We start from the raw sequence: 13,335 nt of genomic DNA, 5'->3' as shown, positions 1-13,335 counted from the left end.
TAATTAAAAGCTTTGAATGGGCCAGGACTGGTAGGGCATGCCTGTAATTCTAGCACGGAGGAGAAGGAAGCAGGAAATCAGGAGTACAAGATTGTACTCAACCACAAATCAAGGTTGACGCCAGCCACAGGAGACTGTCTCAAAAACAAAGCAAAACAAAGAAACAGCAGATAAGGTACTGAAGAAATAGCTCAGCTCTTAAGAGCACTTCCTGGTCTTGCAAAGGACTAGGTTTGTTTGGATCTTCAAACTGACAAGATGGTCCACAAACACATACAATTCCAGTTTCAGGGTACCCAGTGCCTCTTCTGGCTTCCCCGGGTACTGAGCACTGCACACATGCAGGTATTCACATGTACACATAAAATCAAAACATATAAATTGGGCTGGAGAGATGGCTCAGCGGTTAAGAGCACGGACAGCTCTTCCAAAGGTCCTGAGTACAATTTCCAACATGGTGGCTCACCACCATCTGTAATGGGATCTGATGCCCTCTTCTGGTGTGTCTGAAGACAGCTATGGTGTACTCGTATACATAAAATAAATGAGTAAACCTTTAAAAAACAAAAAGAAATAAATCTTAAGGCAAAACAAACCTTGGAATGGCAGCCACATCGTACTGGCAGCTGCAGAAGCTTAAACTCATGTTCGATCCCACGAGGCAGCTTTGTTTCTGGGTCTTGCTCCACTTGCCCCTCCCCCCCATCTATCTTCTGAGTACTGAGCTCTTTGAACTTCCTATTCCTCCTGCCTGAAACACTCCTTTTTCCCTTGCTTTTACCAGAGCTGATTCTGCTTCCCCTTCCATGTCTCAGCTTAAATCTTGACATCCTCAGAGACTCTTCTCTGGTCGCTTAGCTGAGCTCCAAAATACAAGTCTTCTGTTTGTCTCCATCGGAGTTTTCTGGTTTTATTTTCTCCTTAACATGAACAATAATTTATAAGTGTTCCTGTGTAATCATTTGCTAATGAATCTTTCCCTGCTAAGATTGTAGTCTCTCTGGGGACGTGTCAGTTCCGCTGGCCATGAAGTCCTGGGATGTAGCCCAATGCTGACCATGACTAGAAAGTGCTTAGCATATATTTCCTGGAAGAACAAATGGTGACCATAACTTCATCTGGAAGGTTGGAGAAGACTTGAGTGTATGTCGACGGCTGTCTTGGCTAGTTTTTTTGTTTGTTTGTTTGCTTTGTTTGTTTTGTCAACTTGACACAAGGTAGAGTTATTTGGGAAGAGGAACCTCAATTGAGAAAATGCCTCCATCCAATTGGACTGTGGGCAAGCCTGTCATGCATTTTCTTAATTAATGATGGTTGTGGGAGGGCCCAGAGCTTTGGATTTGGTGCCACCTTTGGGAAGATGGTCCCGGGTGGTATAAGAAAACAACTGAGTGAAGAAGAGCGAGCAGGTAAGCATGCTTGCTGCTCCATAGGCTGTGCTTCGGTTCCTGCCTCCAGGTTCCGGCCTTGAGTTCCTGCCCTGCCTTCCCATCACGAAGGAATGTAAGTTACAAACTGCAGTAAACCCCTTCCTTCCCAAGTTGACTTTGGTCGTGGCGGTGTTTTGTTTGTCTTGCTTTGTTTAAGATAGGGTTTTTCTGTGTAGCCCTGGCTGTCCTAGAACTTGCTCTGTAGACCAGGCTGACCTCCAACTCATAGAGACCCAGCTGCCTCTGCCTCCCAAGTACTGAGATTAAGGGTGTGAGCCACCACTGCCCAGCATCATGGTGTTTTTATCACAGAAAAACAACAACAAAACCCAAACACACAAATAAAAAACATAACTAAAACAAATTACTGGATTGTGGGATATTTCTATGACAGACCTGACCATGCTATATTCAGGGGGATTGTGGAAGGGCTTTAATGAACTGAAAGCCAGAATATGAAATAAACCTTTCCTTCCTGATCTGCTTTTGGTCAGCATTTTATTACAGAGCTAGAAAGCAAACTAGGACAGAGACCTAAGTGGAAAACTGATAAGCAATGGGGTAATAGAGAAGACCAATAAGGAGGGCAAGCCTAGAGATGGAGGCCAGGGAGGATGTGTGTGTGTGTGTGTGTGTGTGTGTGTGTGTGTGTGTGTGTGTGTGTGTGTGTGCATGCGCGCACACACCCACAGGTATGAATAAAGGGCACAGACCCAGTGGAAGGGTAGCGTGAGATGGGGTTGGAGAGTTGGACAGAGCCAGGCCTTGGGAGGCAAACCACAGGCAAGAGGACAGGGAGGAGTGAAGCTAAAGGAAATGTTCTATTTTAATGTTTACTTATTGCATGTATGTGAGTACACTATTACTGTCTCCAGACCACCGGATCCCACTACAGACGGTTGGGAGCCACCATATGGTTGCTGGGAATTGAACTCAGGACCCTGGTAAAGCCGTCAGTGCTCCTGATGGCTTTCTAAAGAGAAGTTAAGCACTGTTACTGGCAAGCGAGAAAGGCCATCCCCTGAAGACCCCTATTCCTGCTTCCCCCTCCGACTCCTCTTCTGACACAGCAGACTCGTTTCTATAGCTATCTCTGAATGCTGGCTTTCCTTGGATCTGTTCACTTCCTCCTGTCACAGTGTCCTCATGTGCCTGGGCTCATTCTCTCACGGCTCCACTGCCATCCATCTGCTAAAGAATATTCCCAGTCCGCCTGGAGCCAGGCCCTTCTCCCCAACTGTAGCTGTATCCAGATACCTCCTTGGTGAGCTGGAAACACCTAACAACAGCAGATCTGGAACCTGTGAGCCTAGGAACTGGGAAGCAGGCTCAGCTCCCCCAGGCCACGTGCTGTGTATCATCCTTTACTCATCCCTCAGTCCCGCCCACTTCCTTCCATCTCTGCTGACACATCCCTGGTCGTTCCGATCCCAGGCCACGCAGCCTCTCTTTCTCCATTCTCCCTCCAGCCAGAGTGAACCCTCTGAAATACCAGTCTAATCTGATCACTTGTTTGCATAAAACCCTTCAATGGCGCCACTCTACCCTCAGGGAAATAAAGTCCAGACTCTTTCATAAAGAAAAAAGGCTCTTTGCCAGATGACCTGTGCCCTTGTGACCTCCTATGCTTTGTCTCCAGGCTCCTCCTTCCCTTAGCAATGGAGTTTCCAGCCATACACAAACCTGCTTCCATTCCTAGGGATAGAACAAGTTCCACCCTTCTGTACACATTACCCTCCCATGACACCTTTCCTGGCCCTCACTCACCACTGCTGCCCATCTTAATGTTTTGCTGATGGGCCAGCAAGATGGGTCAGTGGGTAAAAGTGCTTGCTGCCAGGCCTAATGACCTGGGTCCCACGTGATGAAAGGAACAAGTCAACAACCCACAAGTTAGTCTCTGGCCTCTACATGCATGCCATAGCATGCAAATATGTGGTGTGGCATGCTCCCTTACACATACACACACACACACACACACACACACACACACAGAGAGAGAGAGAGAGAGAGAGAGAGAGAGAGAGAGAGAGAGAGGAGAGAATAAAAACATTTGATTTTCTGGTGATTGTTAAGGCCCTTTACCCAGCATGCCTCAGGACACTGTCTGTCTGCTGTTCATACCCCTAAACTACTTCTTCCTGTCTCCTGCCTGTTCTGCATTCTCATTTTGTGCTCCATTGTCTGGTTCCTCCCTCATATTACCACCAAAATGGTTACTCCTAAAGGTGAAGGGTTCCCTTTTTTTTTCCTCCTCTCTTTTGTGACTCTACAGCATTCCTAGCACAAGCAGGTACTCAGATAAATGGCATGTGGGCTGAGTGTACGAACGAAGGAGTACCCCCGATTGTTTCCAGAGCGTGCCTCTGGTCTTTGGGGCACAGCCGCTTCCATTAGCTTCCTCTTCCTGCATCCATTGTTTAGCCAGTTCTGGGAACAGGAACTCTACCAAAAGGCTCCTTGACTCAGACCCTCTGCAGGGAGCCAAGCTTCCCTTAAAAGGCCACCTTATCGGAAAGTGCCCGTGATGGCATTTATGAGACCTATTTTTATCTGTGCTGGAAAGCCTCAAAGTTAATTCCCAAGCCAAGGACATTAAACTCAGGAACGTGGATGAGCGAGGGTGCCTTTGAGTCACAGCTTTGTTTTCTGTGGACGAGCCTCGGATCCTCCCATTACCAGCCCTTGTTTTTTGGGGCCCGCCTGATTCTAAAAAGCATTTGATCTTACTCTCCTTAAAACCAGATCCTGTGGCCCTTAATGACCTGGCCTGTGGTGTCACCTTCCCTGAGATTCTCTCTGCTCTGCTGGAGTCTCGGGGCCAGGGCCAAACACAGAGTAGCTTGCCTAACAGCTCCAGTTTTTTTTGTTTTTTTTTTTTTTTTTTTTTTTTTTTTTTTTTCAAATTGGTTTCCACAGCCCCACCCCCAAATGGAAATTAATCATCAGACGTTAGAAGGAGGCAGGATGGCCAGAGGGAAGGGCTCCCAAGCAGCCTGGCCAGAGGGATAATTGGACAGAAGGTGCAGAAACAAGGAGAGGAACCCAGCAGGGCAGTCGAGAGCCTGTGCCAAGGAAAGGATTTGGTATGGCCACTGCAGAGCAGAAGGAGGAGAGCACAGGAGGAGTGTGGGGAGGGAGGCTATTGGGAAAGGGGTTGGAAGCACCAAGGAAGGAGGGGAGGGGGCGGCAGAGATGGAAAGGGTTGAGGGAAGGGAAAGAGAGGATGCAGGTAACCCTCTTTAATCCAAGTGGAGTAGATGGCAGAAAGTAGGTCAGACTCAGGTGGTAGCCCCAGAGAGGTGGTCAGTCCTGTCCTGAGTTGTGACTAGAAATCTAGATGTGTGGACTACAATGAGAGCTGGGCCAAGCATGGTGATACATGCCTGAAATCTTAGCATTGAGAAGGCTGAGGCAGGAGGATTGGGAATTTCAGATCAGATTGAACTATGTAATGAGGTTTTGTCTACTGTCTAGAAAGAAACAGGGAGGGGATGGAAGAGAGAGGAAGAAGGAGATTGTAGATGCAGTTTCATTAGCAGAGTACTGTCCAGCATACACAAAGCCCTGGGTTTAATCCCCAGCACCCAAGAAATCAGGCATACTAGCTAGCACCCATCTGCAATTCCAGTATTCAGGAGACAAAAACAGGAGGATCATAAGTGCAAGGGATACATAGTGCGATATTGAAGCCAGCCTGGGATACAAAAAAAAAAAAAAAGAGAGAGAGAGAGAGAGATAGAAGAGGGAGAAAAGTAAGGAGGAAGAGGGGAAGGAAGAATGAAAGGGGAGAAAGACAAAGACAGAATGGACCATGTCTGGGCAATGCAACAGCAAATATTTTTACTCTGTGATTCAAGACCCAGACTTTCTAGAGGAGTATCATGGTATACTCTTATAACCCTGCCATGTGAGAGGATGAGACAGGGGATTATGGGTTTGAGTCCAGCCTGGGTTACGTAACACAACAACATGTCCAACAAATATATAGGGAGATGTAGAGATGGCTTAGTAGTTAACAGCACTTACTGTGTTTGCAGAGGACCCAGGTTTAGTTCCTAGCACCCACATGGTTTCCCACAACCACCCATAACTCCAGTTTCATGAGCTCCAGTGTTTCTTCTGACCTCCTCAGGCACTTCATGCACGTGGTAACACATATATACACCGAGACACAAACATTTACACATAAAATACATAAATATTCAAATAAATAGATAAGGCTAGGAAGATGATTTAGTAGCTAAAGTATTTGTTTTGCAGATATGAGGACCTGAGTTCGAGCCCCAACACCCACATAAAAAAAGGGTGATGCTAGGCCTGATGGTATGCATCTGTAATCTCACTGCTGGGGCGGCAGGCACAGACAGATCCCTCAACTCATGGGCCAGCCAGCCGATTTGGTGAATCATTAGTGAGTAAGGCACCCTGTCACCAAGAAAACGTGTATAAAAAGCCTAAGGGATGATACCCAAGGTTGTCCTCTGGTCTCTAACACACACAACTATGCATACCCCCCCACACACACACATAAATAAATAAACAATAAACAAACAAACCAGATCCTGCTTTTGCTACCATCCCTGTCCCTGGGAGTTTAAGAAACGTATTCCTTGTTAAAGGATGCTGCAAACTGGAAGAGGTCGTAGTTCAGGATCTTTGTCTCACTATCCAGTTTTCCCTCCCCCTCCCCTTCCCTGGTACTATAGTTACACCGCATCGAGGACCACAGTTCTCTGAGCACCCTTGCCTAATTTGCCACTCTGGGACAAGGGCCACACCAAAGGCTTAGAGCCTGGGCAAGCCAGAGTAGCCTGCCCAAGGGATTGCTTCCAGGAAAGTCTTGCTTGCTACAATATTTCCTTCCTGCCATGTGCTGAGTGGCTGAGTCTGGCTACAGGTAGTTTTTACCTTTCAAAGTTCCTCTCATTAGAGAGAACAGCATGGGGCAGATGCTTGCAAAGTCCAGCCTAGAGAGTGACTCCAGTCTACTGTGACTGCCCCAGTCCCCTCTGCTCTACCCCATTCAGAAACACTCCAGAGACATTTTAGGGCCAAGATGGATTCTCTGTTTCTTGAATGATCCAGTTACTTGGAAGATAAAATAGACGTTGGAAGACTCAGATATCTATTTTTCTCAAAGATATGCCCTTATTCGCTGGGGCAATGAGAATGCATATGGGTTTCTCTGTGTGGGCAGGAAGCAGCGTCTTCTCAAGATGAAAAGCACAGCCTTCCAGAAAAGCAGCAGACTATGGCGGGGTCAACTGACTGCTCTGCTTCTGGGGACCACGAGGAGGAGTGTGAGCCACCCCCGCCTTCACTGTCACTTGGAAGTTTTGATCACTCATACATCTCACACACACACACACACACACACACACACACACACACACACCCAACGCAGGGTGAGGGATCATTTTGATGATCTCATTTTGGACAAGTGGGAAGAGAAAGCTTTTTAACTCTGACCCACTAGACTGTTTGCTATGCAGTGGGCACTCCGGTGTGTAGGCAGTGGGTGGCAGCAGCTGCCAGACACCTTCCCCTGAGGATGCATCAGTTGGTACCAAAAGCCTACATGAACTCTCTCTCATCTCTTTCAGGCAGCTGCAGGTCCTGGAGGAAAGCCAGGAAGTTCACCGTGAGTCCTGCTTTCTTCCCAGCCCCCACCTTCCCAGAACGACAAGGGCTTAGCTGGAGAGCCCACTGGAGAATGGAGCTGATGGTCCTTAGACATATTTTCCAGCTGTCACACCTGATAACATGAGAACTCACACATGTGTGCATGCGTGCGTGCGCACACACACACACACACACACACACATACATGCACATACACTCAGCAATAAACTCAGTGTCCCATCTGTTCTATGCCCAAAGCAATGGCAGTAAGAACTTCGATCAGCAAACTGTCACTTCTTGTCTCCTGTCTTTCTTCCCTTCTCTCCCTTCCCACCTCCCTCCCTCCCTCCTTCTCTTTCACAAGTATTTGTTGAACACTTGCAGTGAGCTGGTCAGTCTTGCAGTTAAAGCCTACAGAATCACTACACTGGTTGTAGGCTCTGATGGAACCACTATAGGAAAGGTGATGGCCACCTGGCCACCTGGCCACCTGGCCACCTAGGGCATCTGGTCAGAAGCATCTCTACTTTAAGCCAGCGAAGAATCAAACAAACACTGGGAAAATTCTTGAAGAAACCATTTCTATTCTCTTCTTCTCCTCTTCTGCCTCCTCCACCCCCCTCTTCCCTTTAATTTCTTTGAGGCAGGGCCTCATGTAGTCCAGGCTGACCTTGAACTCATGATGTAGCCGAGAATGAGCTCGAACTTCTGGTCTTTGTGCCTCTGTCTTCCAAGTGCTGGGATTACTGACATGCACCCCCATGTCTGGGTTTTAGATAAGCTGGGGATCCAGGGCTTTGTTCATGCTAGGTGAGCAGTTTACCAACTGAACTACATACATCTGCCACCCTCCATTTTCTCTTGAAACGACAAATGTCACTGAACAGAGGTGGAGAAGCGCTACTGCACCCTCTAGGTGGTACCTGCATTTCAGTAAGTCACAGACACGTTCATCCTGACCCCCTTCACACTCCCCTCTTCCCCACTGATTTAAAACCGTTACTTCATTTTATGTGTACTCTCTGCAGCCACTGGGCAAGTGTCAGGATTTAGGACCCTTAACAGGAAAGCCGTCGTTGGAGAATTTGAGAGGGAACAGTTAACTATTTTGAGAAAGACAGATCAGTCAACCCTTGAGCCGCACACCACTGCAGCGTTGAATGAGCAGACTGGCTGAAAGTACCAAATGGAAAAGGGGATTCCAAGCAAAGGGAACACTGGGCACAAAGGCACGACAGTAAATATCATACAGGGGAAGCTGCAAATAGTTCCTGGTGAACGGGAGAGCTGGGAGTGTGAGGTGGGTGGGATGGAGCAGGCTGGAAGTAGCAGGGGTTGATGGAGGCAAAATAGACACCAGTGGGATCCTGAAGGGCTTTTTAAGCTGCATGGAAAAGGTAACTGTGGAACCTTGGAAGTGATTTTGGAGCCAAGTGACAGGATCGGGTTCTTGATCCACAGAAATAGCTCTGGCAGGGTGTTGAGGTGAGATGTGAGCTCCAGGGGGAGGACAGAAGCAACAAATAGAACCTTCAATTCGCTGTCCCCACCTGTCCCTTCCTGAAGCCCCCAGCAACTCGGCTGGAGAATCTCATCTAGGAGAGTGGTGCTCCCTGCTGATAAAATCTGGTACTGCACTTCCCTGGGCCACCAGGGAAATAAAAAATCTGGCCCTGAACAAAAAGTACCTTGAAGCACAGAACTGCGATTTGAATGAAAATGAAAGCACCTCCTTAAGAAGGGGGGGGGGGGCATGAGAACATTTTGGATAATGACTAATGCCAGATAAAATATAGAATGCTGGCTAAATTGGGATGCAGAGACGTATACCAAAAATGTGTTGTTTATCTGAAACTACAACGTGAGATAAGCAGCCTGTATTTTCATTCATTCAACCTGGAAGCCCTGGAGAGGATATGGAGGGTCCAGAAAGAAACTGGAAATTCAACCGGATGGGCTGCTGTGGTTGGTATCCATGCCTTCAACCTCATTGCCCCCACCCATATGGCTAATTAACATATTCCACAGTGCTGCCTAGCTAGTTACACTGCTCTGCTTGGGAAATCACTGTGTGTGTTTGTGTGTGTGTGTGTGTGTGTGTGTGTGTGTGTGTGTGTGTGTTCAGACAAAGTTTCTCTATATAGCTTGGACTGGCCTTGAACTCACAGAGATCTGCCTGCCTCTGCCATCCAAATGGTGCTGGGATTAAAGGCATGAAGCACCATGCCTGCCTGGGAAGTCCCTTTGAATTAATGGAACCCCATGATGATGGATCTTGTGTATTGAGCCCCCCAGTGAATCTGAAGGGAGTATAGAGCCTTTTCCATAACTTGCTTGGGCTTGCCCATCCCCCACCTCCAAGCCCCCTCTCCCTATGGAGTTCCCAGCCTTCATGTACAGAATACCTGCAGTGTGTGGTCTCAATGTGGCAATTTCAGAATCCTAGGTCAAAGGAAAGACATCTAGTCAAATGTAAGTTGAAACATGCCACCTTTGCTAGCTCTGAGTGTCCAGATGCCGCAACCAAAACTGAGAGTGGGCCGAAGCAACATATCCTTTGTGTTGGTGTATGGCTTGAAGCATTTCCCTTTTACCTTTCCCAGAAGTCACAGGGTGTCTGCCTGTTTGGACAAAAAGCGAGCTTCAGGGGTAGCAGAAACAGCTAGCCACACTTGAGGGCTTGTATCTCTGTGAGCAGGAGCTGCCACCTGAACTGCCGTTGGCTTCTCCTCCCCCTGGAGCTCCTTGTGCCCCTTTGCACTGACTGAACCACTCAAAGTTTCAAGTTCCTCTGGGTCCCCTTCCCACCCTCTCTGCCAGTGGCAAACTCATTGGCTTATGCCAAGCTCACTAGCTGTAGGTCTGAGGATCATGCCTATCAGATGACTTAAACAAGGCAGTGGCTTCTCTCCAGAATATTCTGGATGACACAGGAGAGCCCTGTGACTAAAGCTAGTCCGAGCATACTGTAGGGAGGTTTCAGGAAGAACCTTGGGAGATTCCTTACAGCCCTTCTTGAAAAGGCCCTGTAGTCTCCACAGCTTACTCTCCACGTGGCCCCATAGAGAGGGCTGAGGCCAGGGGAGGTGGTCTAGGGCTCCCGGACTGCTCTGAATTATGGACACTTTCATCTCAGGTCAATTTCTTAGATTTTTTTCAGCACGCCTGACCTTGAGCCTCTGCTGGATTGGGTGCATTGTGGAACATGGCCTCCAAATTGCAGGGGATTTTAGTTTTCCAGCTCTATGGCTTGAACGGCTTCACTCACTGCTCTCAGTGAGTGCTCTGTTCACTGAGCTACACTCCTGATCTTTTCTAATTTTTGCTTTGAGACAGGGTCTTGGGAAGTTGCCTAGGCTGGCTTTAAACTTGCAATCTTCTTACCTCTGCCCCTCGGCAGCTGAGATTACCAGAAGTGAGCCACTGTACTAGCTCAAACTGAAAACGACGCCACATGAACACTCATAGTAAGATACCCTGCGATATCTAATCAGAGACCATGTTTATTTATGCAGTACTGGGGATTGAACCTGAGGCTCTGTCACTGAGCTATATTCCCAGTCCCTGCTTCCCTTTGTTCTTGTCCTCCAACCTGCTGTTTAGTTAAGATGACATTGAATTTCTGGTCCTTCCACCTTTATCTCCTACAGAATGCTGAGGATACAGACATGTTCTGTCATGTCTGGTTTTATGCTATGCTAGCAATCTCATGGACTTCATGCATGCTCAGGTAAGAGCTCTACACACCCCCAGAGTCACTCATGAGCTATGTAAAACTTTTGAGAGTCTCATGTAGCCCATGCTAATCTTGAACTCTTTGTGGACCCAAGGATGATCTTGAATTCAGTTGATCCTCCTGCATCCAACTCCCAAATGCTGGGATTCCAGGATCGGTAACTATGCCCTGCCTCTCCTTTCCCATTTTTCTGAGTTAGGCTCTCATTAACTCACCCAGGGTAACCTTGAATTTGCAACTCACCATCGCTTCACTAGTAGCTGAAATTAAAGGCATCTACCACCAGACCTGTCTACAGAGAATAACATTTTGTCCAACATTTTCTACAACTGAACACTGAATTTATCATCAAGATAGAGGGATGGTTATATTCTCTTTGGAACGGATTAAATAGGCTTTCCCTAAAATATTCTTTTCTAAACTGTAATGGTGTTGTTGGGCGTGGCATTACACACCGTGTAATCATAGCACTTGAGCGGTAAAGACAGGAGTTTGCGTTTCTTAATTATATGTATGTGTCTGTGTTGGGGTGTGTGCATATGAGTGTGGGTGCTCTCAGAAGCCAGAGGTATTAGATCCTGTGACGCTGGAGTCACAGGTGGCTATAAGCTACACCATGGGTATTGGGAACCCACGGTCAATCCTCTGCAAGAGCAGCAAGTACCCTTAACCCCAAAGTCATCTCTATCACCTAGACAGGAGGAGTTTAGTTTAGTCCCAGTTACATATTGACTTTTGAGTTTTAAGCCACTCTGGGCTAGACGAGACCCTGTCTCAAATAATAAAACAAACTATAGCAGATTTAGTTATACATATCCATATATATTGGATTATAGTATTATACATATTATCTATATCCCATGTATTCTATTATAGCATTATATATTATATGTAGAATTATATATTGCCATAAATGTTTTTTATATAGTATTTGTTGTCAGTTCCCAAATTTTTTGGAAGTTATACTAGGAATTGTCCAAAAAGCTGCACAGCTGAGATCCACCAGCTCAGCTTGCTGAGAGTTAAAGCAGTCCCTGACCCAATATAACCCAATATAGGGAAACAAAACAGGCTATTTTTGCTGCACCCCAGCCCCCTAGCTCTCAGCCTAGCTGTGTTCAATCTTCAGCTGATGAATTTCAGGCTTCCAACTTCAGATGTGGGAGGCTGCTTCTGGCCCAAGCTCTCCCCAGGAGTGTCTTAAGGATAAAATGGCACAGCCTAAAGAGCCCTGGGAAAGCAGGAGAGTTGTAAACATGTGAGCTCACTGTTCCTGAAGACAGCTGCTCTGTTTTCAGTGGGAAGGACTGAATGATCCCACAGAGACCTGGGGGGCAATTTCTCTGCCAGGGCATCTGGGGAAAATGACCAGTTCTGCTTGTAAAACAAACTGTTCCCTGACAAGTGGAACCAGCTATTGAAGGCAATGGGCCTCCTGAGGGGCTTCACATCCCTCCTTTGGAGGGCCCAGGTCCAGGGTACAACTACAACTGGAAGACACACCAGAGCCTACAGCTGATCACCTAACTTTCCAGCTCCTAGGTTCTCCCATCTCTAAAAACCAGACATTTGTCCAGTGTTCCTTGCAAGTCTGTGACAGGGGAGCGAGGGTACAAAATCTGTTCCTTATGCATGATCTACAGTAATGCTTAATACCTGCCCTTCTACATCCTCTTGAAAGCAATATAATTTTTAAAAATTTCCTGTTTGATTCGAGTAGCAATTTCTAAGATTGTACCCCAAATAGCACTTGTGGGTCACCATTCCTTGTTGTAGGCCAAAGTGCAAAATTGGTTGGTCAGGAGCCTGAGCACAGAGACCCAAACGGAGAAAGGGACCTGATGCTTTGACCAAAACAGAGGTAAGTATAGTGCAGCCCTGGTCAGAACACAGGGCTTAGGAACATCCGCAGGCTGGGTTCCTCCTGCACAGAGCTGAGAATTAACTGCAGAGAAGGTCCTTTGATCTTTCAAAACCAGAGGCATCAGGTTGCCCAGGGTTAGCAGATCAACATCACCTGTTTGAACTTGCCTGGTATTTCAGGATTGGGCCTGTAAGAGACAATAGGACTGATTCTGTCAACTCTGGTCTTCGGTTCCCATGCTCCAGCATGTGAGCATGCCAGGCTGAACGAGATGGCAGCTTAGCTCTTAGGTACCTTTGAGTAGAATGCTGCCCCACCTGAAAACCACAGTCCTGCCACACGCTCTCACTGAAATTAACTGAGAGCAAATCGGGCAAGAGTGCGAGGCAGCTGAAAGGCACTTTTCATCTGTCCAGGCTTTCATCTTCCTACACAGCAGTCAAGCCTCACCTTGCCCGGACACCTTCCTGTTTCTGAGATGTAGTGGTTTGTTTTCCAGCCTTACTATTAGAACGTGAGCCTCCTAGAGGCAAGCACCAGTCTTAGCTACCACTGAAGTTCCTGCATGCTCATGGAAGGTGGTACCAGAAGCAGTCAGGAATACCCAGGAACTGGGTTCCCAAACACACAAGCTGATCCTATGAGCCTTCTCACCTCAAGCTGCTGAAAGCAGTCTGTCT

Source organism: Micromys minutus (assembly GCF_963924665.1).
Source record: "Micromys minutus genome assembly, chromosome: 10".
Taxonomy (NCBI): domain Eukaryota; kingdom Metazoa; phylum Chordata; class Mammalia; order Rodentia; family Muridae; genus Micromys; species Micromys minutus.
Note: the sequence above shows the minus strand (reverse complement) of the source record.